The sequence below is a fragment of the Sinohyriopsis cumingii genome, chromosome 2 (assembly GCF_028554795.1).
Source record: "Sinohyriopsis cumingii isolate HCF-2022 chromosome 2, ASM2855479v2, whole genome shotgun sequence".
Lineage (NCBI taxonomy): Eukaryota > Metazoa > Mollusca > Bivalvia > Unionida > Unionidae > Sinohyriopsis > Sinohyriopsis cumingii.
In genome coordinates this window covers 41,058,484-41,068,886 of record NC_142962.1, presented here as the reverse complement: position 1 = coordinate 41,068,886, position 10,403 = coordinate 41,058,484, and positions in this window count along the sequence as shown.

Sequence of the window (10,403 nt, the reverse complement as noted above, 5' to 3'; positions counted from 1 at the left end):
TACTTTCAGAGAAACACAAAACAAGTTTAGACAGGCTCAATTCAAGTGTGGGGCTTCGAAAGTGGAATGCGATTGTGAGCCTTGCGATGGGTACGATGCTGTACGTTGTGACCTTAGCGATGCTGTAAAGCATCGTGGGAACTTTGTTCTCACTACCCCTATCATGGAAAGTGATGCTGTGCGTGTCAAACCTGAGGGATGCGAAAGCGATGCCGCTCGTCCTCTTGGACATTTTACTGGGTTTGGTTTTTAAGGGGAATGTTCACCTTCACGTCTACCCCCCCCCTACGGATATCATCCAGTTCTGAGCAAACTCCTGTCCATGTCACCCAACCCTCATAGAAACGAACCTGTGAAAGACGAATATTCGTTTCCTGTGCGTTTGTCGGAATAATGCGACTTTGAAAATCGTCTTCAATCGTTCAATGGAAAATGGCCTAAGTATCTGGGAGGACCGACCCCCGAAGAATTAGCCAGAGCCGGATTGTTCTACTTGGGCGAAGGAGATAAAGTCAAGTGCTTCAGTTGCGGTGTGTCACTTCATCACTGGGAACCGCAAGATTCGGCCTACGTAGAACATGCTCGATGGTCACCGAATTGTCATTACTTACCCTTAGTGGGACCGAGACATTGAAGTAACTTACCATAATCTGTTTATGGATACTTTACAAGAGAACATTCGCACTTTGCCTGTGGAGTTGAGAGAAAGGATTTACCGAGAGCTGGTCAAAATACAAGTGAAACGTAAAGAACAATTGCATCCGTTACGTCACCGGTGTTTGAACCACTGGTACCTGAATGTTATACAAGGACTGATTCAGTTGAAAGTGTTCCATTTGACAGACATTGATCAACGATCCCCTAGTTTTAAAAAGGATTGGTTTGCTATTGATGATTCTATCTACTACATTGTAAACTTACTGCATCGAATTCCAGAGGAAGAGTTAACGAATTACCAACATCTTGTACACAATGTCAACTTAGTGAAAGAGGAAACTTCTGAACGAATTGTAATGTGTAAATTAGTAACTAAACGATTTAAATTCGACACTGAAGTAAAACCATGTCTGTGCAAACGGTACATTTCTTGTGTCAGACAAAAGAGGATTTAGTATGACCTATTCATGGATACTTTACAAGAGAACATTCGCACTTTGCCTGTGGAGTTGAGAGAACGCATTTACCGAGAACTGATCAAAATACAAGTGGAACGCAAACTCAAAGTTATTCATCCGTTTTTAAATTATGCTCTGTTCCAAAGTATAAGAAGACTGATTATGAGTGGATATTACATCAGGCACAAAGGTAAACGAGGCTATTGGCCACCACCCAAGGATTCCAAAAACAGTGTATATACTTACGGACACTTTACAAGAGAACATTTTGGGCTTGCCTGTGGAGTTGAGAGAACGCATTTACCGAGAGCTGGTCAAAATACAAGTCAAACGTAAAGAACAGCTGCATCCGTTACGTCACCAGATCTTTAACCACTGGTACCTGAATGGTATAAGAGGACTGATTCGCCAGAAATTTTTTCAGTGGTCAGACCTTGCTGAACACTTTCAGTTAGTGAATGAACTAAACGTTCGTAATTTTGGTTACTTCGAGATTCACCTACTGCATCGCATTGAGGAAGACGAGTTAAAGGATTACCAACATATTTTACGTGGAATCTGCTTAGCGGAAGACGAAACATCTAGACAAACTCTGACGTTTTGGTTACAGTATGCAAGATTTAGATTCCATACTGGAGAACGAAGATGTCTAGTTAGAAATTACCTTTATTGCTTCCGAAACAAAGAGACTATAAAATCAGGTTGCCATGCCACGGATTATGTCACATGTTATTGAACAGATTCCGTGGAAGGAACTCAATGACCATATTCAAACCGTGGATCATTACCATCGATTATTACAAGAACTGTATCCATTCAATTTGGGTCGACAAGTGGTGTGTGTCTTAGTGACTTGTTTTCTAGGATTTCGTTTACCAGCCGATTCCTTGTGGACTCTTTACGATCAGTACTTACCACACCCCCATGGCCTTAAATGGTCACGAAACACTCCTTTTGCTAAAAGCCTTGCGGTTTCATCGGGATACTTCTCGACCTCTATGGGAAAAAAAGATTCGTCAACTTTTAGCTACCCAAGACGTGTATGACGATGTGTGTGTAGCTTGTGACTTACACCCCTATTGGACAGATGTCCGTGCCTGGAAAGAATGGGATTTTGAGGCTTGGACCCAAGAAGTGGCCCAGTATGCACGAGAGTTGTTCAAGGAAAAAAGTTACTTTTCAACCTGTGTCAGTGACGATGCCAGAAGAACCCGTCACCCAGGACAGGACTGTCGTGGACAGGCCTGAAAGACCCTTTCGGGAGGACACTTGTGTGACCTTACCCCCTATAGAACTGGTCAGAACTTTACCCAAAACATGTTGTACAGACACTTGTTTTTATTCCACGTTAATGGTTATCCTGTGCCTTTTATCGTTGTACTTAAGCCTTTGGATTTTATGTATTTTTGTCTTTCGTATTCATGTTTAAAACATTCAATAAACGTGTTCTGAAAAAAAGTATATAAACTCTTGTCTTGTTTGTTTTCGTGTCACAAGTGACATTCCTAACACTATGGCTACCTCTGCTGTCTCTGCTCCCTCTTCCTCTACTGTCAAAGTCATCGACGAACACTTAGATCGTGCCAGTTGGGAGGCTTTGTATCTTCGTCATCCCTTTAACATTCTCATTGCTGGACCAAGCGGTTCAGGCAAAACCGAATTCGTCAAACGTTTGATCGAACATAAACATCATTTGATCGATCGGCCACCTCAGCGGATCGTGTGGTGTTACAAAGAGTGGCAATCGGCGTACAGCCTCTTGCGAGAAAGTCAAGGCGATTCCATCGTGTTTGTGGAAGGCATTCCTAAAGAAGACGACAGCATCGTCTCTGACTCCCGTCAAACCCATTTGGTCATTTTTGACGACATGTTAGGAGAAGACGAAGAAGAAATTGAACTGTGGTTCACGCGCAAAGGGCATCACCGTAATGCCAGTGTCGTTTACATCACCCAAAATTTGTTTCAACAAAGTAAAGCCCATCGCACCATCAGTCTCAATGCGCATTACGTAGTCTTGTTTAAAAGCCCTCGAGATAAATCGCAAGTGCAAGTCTTAGCCAAACAGTTAGGAACGCCTTGGCTGACTCAGGCGTACGACGATGCCACTCAAACTCCACACGCCTATTTACTCGTCGATTTGAAACCTACGACCCCCGATGATTTGCGATTTCGTACCCACTTGTTTCACCACTGGTGCCAAGACGGAGGGCCTGTCCTGTACACGTCTCCGTCCTCGACTTAATTTCACTCCAAAAAAAAAAAATCTATAAAAACCTCAGACCCTTTTCCTCTGCCTCACACACATTTTGAACATGACGTCCCTTCAGTTGCATCTTCCCGTCAAATTGATTCGTGCCTTGTATGGCATCAGTCGAGAAAAAAATCCACAAATACGAGCTCGTGTCTTAGAAGCTAGTCTCAAAGAAGTCTTACGATGGTTCACGGTGACGGCACGTCAATTACTCCAAGGAATCATTCAGATTCCTCATCAAACCAAACGCTTTTTTGATCGAAACAAAGTCGCTTTGACCCAACTGGCCGATCCTCGCATCGACACTCAAACCAAAAAACAAATCATTTTGAAACCTGGAGGGAGCGGTACTCTAGGAGGGGTCATCATTCGCTCTCTCTTAAGATGGGATCCTAATGCCCCCAAACTTCTCCCCAAGAAAAAAGTCAAACGAAGCTCCAAGAAGAAGAAAAAGACCAGGTCCCCAGGGAGAACTTCTCCAGTGGCGGGACCCTCCTCTTACCAGACACCACCCCGGAAAAAGAAAAGAAGCCCCCAGAAAAAGAAACAGAGAAAAATTCCCCAGAAAAAGAAAAGCCCACAGAAGAAAACTAGTCGCAAGAGAGGCACTTCGGCCAGGACGCAACCTTACACTCGCAAACCACGACCTGCCGCGGCGGTGACCGCGTCTCCGGTAGCCTCACGTTCATCCACTTCTCCGTTGATGACATCAAGAACTGAAGAGTACTTGGAGACGTTGATCACACCAAGAACTTCTCCGTTGATGACCCCAAGAACTTCCCCAGTGGCAGGACCCTCCAATTTAGTGGCAGTGGCTGCTGCTCACAAAGTACCTTCTCCCAAAATCAAAGTCCAAGAAAGATCGGGCATGTTGCAAAGTTTACTGGATTTGTCCAAGCAAGAACTGGCTCGATTTAGTCCGTTGCGTACCCCCACACGACGTGTCATGCCTGTCCTCAAATTGATACGACGTAAAGACAATCAGTGGCGACGCGTTCCAGTATAAAAAAAAAGGCCTGTGACCAAGTCGGGGTATCAGTGTTTTTGGTGCTCCTGAAGACTCAAAGATGTCACACTCCAGAAAACATCCCTCTTCTAAACAACCCCAAGGAAAGAAAAGAAAAGGACTGCCTCCAAGTTTAGTCAAACATGGGGACATGTTATCTGTCCTGTCCAAAGCTTCTCCACCTCTACGAAAAAAACTCATTCAATCGGCCTCCAAAGAGGTCATCGATACCGTGTGCGAATGTTGTTTGAACGTCTTGAAAGGCACGATCCCTTTGTCCAAACACCAGAAACAATGCTTAGGCAAACATCGTCACGTTCTTCGCCAAATGGTTCAAAAGAAAATTCCCATTCGTCAAAAGAAGAAGATGTTTGTCCAACATGGAGGAATTTTACCCCTCTTGTTAGGCCCCTTACTGAAAGGAGTCTTGGGAACCATGCTGGGAGGACTGGTGGGAGCAAGATAAAAAGGCCCTCGGAAGTCCCAAGATCTCAGAATCGACCCCTGACAACCCCATGGAAGGACGAAAACTAGCTTTAGTGCCTTACAAACGATGGATGGAATACCATCGTTGGCAAGAACAACGCACCCCGCATTTACCTCCCAATCCCAATTTGAGCGAGATGTCCCAGTTACAACACGAACTGCAGTCCTTGATGGATCGCCAAGATTTGTCCGAAACAGAAAAATCGCAAAAGTACGGTCAACTCTTGCAACGACTGCAACTCTTTCACCAGAAAGCTTTAGACGAAACAGCTCTACCCACTCTGAAAGATTTTAAGACCTTGATGAAAAGTCCAGCACCATCATCACTACCTCCACCACCACCACCACTACCATCCCCAGGGGTCACCAGAGATGCTACCCCACGAAGACCTGAGGAAGAAGAGATGCGAGAAGTGTTTCAAACAACGTCAGCAGCTCCCATTTCGAGTAAGATTTCAGCATCCTTGTTGACCCCGTCCCCCACACCCCAACGAGAAGAAATGAAAGCTTGGGTTAAAAAGATGATGTCCACTCCTCCTTCGACAGAAGTGAAAAAGAACGAAGGGAAACCAGAAGTGAAAAAAGAAAAGAAGACCAAAGCCATTCCATTGCCACCTCCACCACCACTACCTTCGACTTCTACTCCCGTAGCCCATCGGACACGTAAATCCGTTTCTAAACCACCCTTTCGTCCCACCCAAAGTAGCATCACCGAAGAGTGGGTAACTTATTAACACAGAAACACAAAAATGGAAAAAGTCGTAGCCAGCATTTACTACGATCCCTCCCATCCTGCAGGTTACGCAGGAGTTCAAAAATTGTATCGTGCTGCCAAAACGCGACTTAAAAGTCTCCGTTTACCTCAAGTGCAACGATGGTTACAAGAACAAGCTACCTACACTTTACACAAACCCATTCGACGCAAGTTTTCCAGAAGTCGCACCCGAGTGGAAGGCATCGATCATCAATGGCAAGCCGATTTAGCCGATGTCTCTTATTTGGCCAGCTACAATCGTGGCTACAAATATTTGTTTTGTGTCATCGACGTCTTTTCCAAATTTGCCTGGGTCGTGCCCTTGACTTCCAAATCAAGCAGCGAGTTAGTGCGAGTCCTGCAACGAGTGTTGAAACAAACCGGTCGGCAGCCTCTTCGATGGCAAACGGACAAAGGTACCGAATTTCTGAACCAAGCTTTCCAAAAAGAATTAAAGAAACGTGTCATTCATTTTTTTACCACCGAGAATCCCGAAACCAAAGCCAGCATCGTGGAACGTTTTCAACGCACTTTGAAAGAACGCATGTGGAAATATTTTACGCATCACCACACTCTGAAGTACATCGACATCTTACCGCACCTGGTGCAAGCGTACAACCAATCTTACCATCGAAGCATCGGACGTGCCCCGCAAGATGTGACTCCCGAGAACGAAGTGCTGGTGTTTGAGCGCCTGTTTGGTGCGTCCCCGACGATGGCTGTCCGCAAGAAAAGTGGAGTGTTGGCCGTAGGAGATTGGGTGCGCATTGGCAAAACCAAACGCACTTTCGACAAAGGTTACTTACCTAACTGGACGACCGAATTGTTTCGTGTCACTGGACGAGTGCATGGCCGTCATCCTGCCGTCTATAAATTTGAAGACATGAACGGAGAAGTGCTCAAAGGAACGTTTTATTTGCCCGAGTTACAACGTGTGACCAAAAAAGAAGACGACGTGTACGACATCGAAAGCATTCTCGAACGCAGAACCCGTAAAGTGGGCAAACGACGTGTCAAAGAAGTCAAAGTACGTTGGAAAGGATATCCACCCAGTTTTGATTCTTGGATCGATTTGAGTTTGCAACAAGGAGACAAACAATTGTGGACCATTTTATTGAGCAGTTGCATCGGTTACCTGCTTCCCAATCTCTCCCTGAAATTCTCCTCGAACGGGAACCATGGAAACCTTGTGTCCAGTGCCAGTGCCAGTCACCACTCCAACAACAACCACAACCAGAACCCCATTTTGAGCGAAGACACGCCTCTGACGTCCAGTAACCCCTCGGAGAGCCACAGAACTCTGGAATTATGAGTCACCAAAACCAATTTTACTTAACCTTACCCAGTGACAGTTCCATGGAGGTGTTTCCCCACAACACGTTGTGCTGTTACACGGCCAAAATACCTTTGGCCATCCCATTAGATCACGAAGCCCATTGGGAAGTGGCTTTGGTAGAAATGATTTACCCAACACAAATCAAAAACATCACTGAAACTCAAAACACTTTTGACGTCGAAATTCGGGACCCAACAGTGCAGCAAACCATGATGACCACTCCTCAACATAAATCATTTCTTGCGAAGGACACATTACCCTGCAGCAGCAGTGACACTTCTCCTCCTTTTTACGTTTATCACTTTAAAATTAACTCAGGTCATTATTTTAGTGCTCAACATCTGGTGGAGGCCATCGCTGACAAATTCTATGCAACATTTGACAAAGTTCTGACCAAACTAAATAAACGTGTCACCATTGAATACCACAAATTGTCTCACCGCTACTCATCAAATTTGAAAGTGAGGAAAAAAGTATACGTATTAAATTTTGCCCTGAATTGTATGACATTTTGGGTGGAGACCTCAATTTGGTCACGGATAAAAAGACCAAAAAGATTGAGAAAGCAGAGATTGACAACAACGGGTATTTTGCAAGGTATTTTCGATTCCCGGTAGAACTGAACCAGGGACTGAATTTGATGTTCGTGTACTCCGATGTGGTGGAGTACAACGTGGTGGGACACACCTCCGTACCGTTACTGCGTGTCATTCCTTTCAAAGTGGATTCTGCCACGCTCGCTGACGAGGAAGGTGGAAACACTTACCACGTCCACCGCGAATTTGTCCATCCTCACTATTTGCCTGTCAGCAAGTCGTATTTGGACACGGTCAACATTGCTATAAAAGGAGATTTGGGACAAAATATTCCATTCACCAAAGGAAAAGTCACGGTGAAACTCCATTTTCGAAAACGGTTCTCTCACGATTCGTAAGTCATGTATCCAGTGTACCGAGGGGTTGCTCGACAGCGAGGACACGGTTTAGGAGATATGTTAAAATCGGCCTTTCGTTCGGTGGCCCCGGTGTTGAAACCGATGGTGACACGCGGATTGCACGCCTTGAAAGATGCGGCACTGACGCAAGGCAAAGAATTTCTCCAAAATGTCATCATCGACAAACAAAACCCCAAAGAAGCCTTCATGAGGGCAGGCAAAAATGTCTTGCTACAAACGGGTAAAGACCTTTTGGGCCGACGAGACACACCTATAAATGCCCTGCACGCTACCGAGTCAGGCATTCAGCAAGGACAAGGCAGAAAGAGACGACGAAGAAAACACCCTTTCATCAGACTTCACACGTCTAAAGCTAGAAAGGCAAAGAAAAGAAGAACCGTTCGAGACTTAGACGTTTTCGATTATTGAGAAACAGCAACAAAAAAAATGATGCACCGAGAGTCATGCGCCTGTTCCAAGTCGGAACTGGATCTGTTTGCCATGCCCCCCACCATGATGACGATGCAAGAATCCCAATGGGTGGAATTTCACCCCGTCTCCTCTTTGACAGATTCCGCTCCCATCGAGTTTAAAATCAAGGGACAGCCCGAAGATTACATCGATCTGAATAGCAGTTACTTGTACCTGAAAGTCAAAGTTCTAGATAAGGATGATGGTGCAGTAGAAGACACTGAGAATATAGCTCCCGTCAACAATTTCATGCATTCCTTGTTCAGCTCAGTGGACTTGTACTTGAATAACAAACTGATCAGCAGCAGCATGGATACTTACCCTTACCGTGCCTACCTGGAAAATCTCTTGACGTACGGAATAGATGCCAAGAATACTCATCTCAATGCTTGTGTGCTAAGGGAACATGACGAAGCGGGCAAGTTTGACACATTAAATAAAGACAATGACGGCTTTGAGGAAAGACGAAACAAAATCAAAGATGGACACAGTTTAGAACTGATGGATCGTTTGCATTTGGACATGTGGTTGCAAGAGAAATATTTGCTGAACGGGATAAATGTTCGCTTGAGACTGAATCGCAGTAGTGCCGCTTTCCATTTGTTGGCTGATACTGCTGCTGGCAAACCTAAAAGCAAAATCGAGGACGTCAAACTCTACGTACGACGCGTGGAAGCGTTACCCAAAGTGGGAAACGACATTAGTCAGACATTGAGCAGAACGACCGCCAAATATCCCATACGACGCGTGGAAGTGAAAACCTTCACCATTCCCACTGGACATGATTCCATGATCGAAGATCATCTGTTTCAAGGACAGTTACCCAAACGTTTAATCCTTGGTATGGTCCTGAATTCAGCCTTCAACGGAGCCTTCACTGAAAATCCTTTCCACTTTCAACACTTTAAGGTGAAGAAAATCGAAGTCAGTCGCGATGGCAAGACCTTGTGTACCAGACCTTTCGAACCTGACTTTAGTGGCACGAAGATGAATTACTTGAGATCGTACTTGTCCCTGTACGAAGCCACCGGACAGTTAGGGACCAACACCAGTCACGGCATTACGTACGAAGATTACGCAGGAGGCTATGCTTTGTGGGCTTTCGATTTCGCTCCAGACCAAGGCAGCGACGAGGGACATTTTCACCCTATAAAATCCGGCCAGATTCGTGTGGAACTTCAGTTTGCAGAACCACTGGACAAGACAGTAAACGCCATCCTGTATGCAGAATTCGATAATACGATAGAAATCAACAGTTTGAGAGAAGTCATTCTGGACTATTAGAAGCTATGGAAGACTGTTATCCCTCTTTACCTAGTGGAGAAACTTTGGAGATGGAATGTGAGGAGACCGTGCAAGGAGAATCCCAAGACAAAGACGAAGAAGTTGTCATGATGAAGTCGAGATGGCCAGAACAAGAAGCCCATTTAGTCTCCTGTTTTTCCAAACACTTGGGGGTAAAAATGACGGAATTGATCAAGAAAGATTGCTATGGATGTCAAAACGATCACCCCAGTCAAATTCAACACGATAAATGCCTAATGCTGAGTCAAGAAGAAAAATTGGACGAGTATCTGGACGAAGCTTGGAGTCTCATCTCGGATGAAGTCGTGTTGCATCAGTGGTATAAAGACTTGCGTGAACATTCTTGTCCACCATTAACCACTCAAGAGATCCATCGTATCGAAGCTCTCCTGAATCAGAGTGAGGAGACGAAACGAAGAAACGGTTATTTGTCAGACATTTTCAAGCAAAAAGTCAGGATCGAATTGATGACTTATTATTACCTGTGAAGAAGAAAAAAAAAACACACAAAACATGGATACCTGGGAACTTTATTACCTTTTGAACCACAGTTCGTATACGGCTTCTTGGAATCCTGTCGTCTCTGCTAAAGATGAACTACCTCATCGCAAACCTCAAGACCATTTAGCTTATGTGATCAACACGGACGACAGTCATCTCCCAGGAACCCACTGGGTAGCCGTCTACTTTCCTCAAGAAGGATGTGTGGAATATTTCGATTCGTATGGATTGCCCCCTTTGGAAG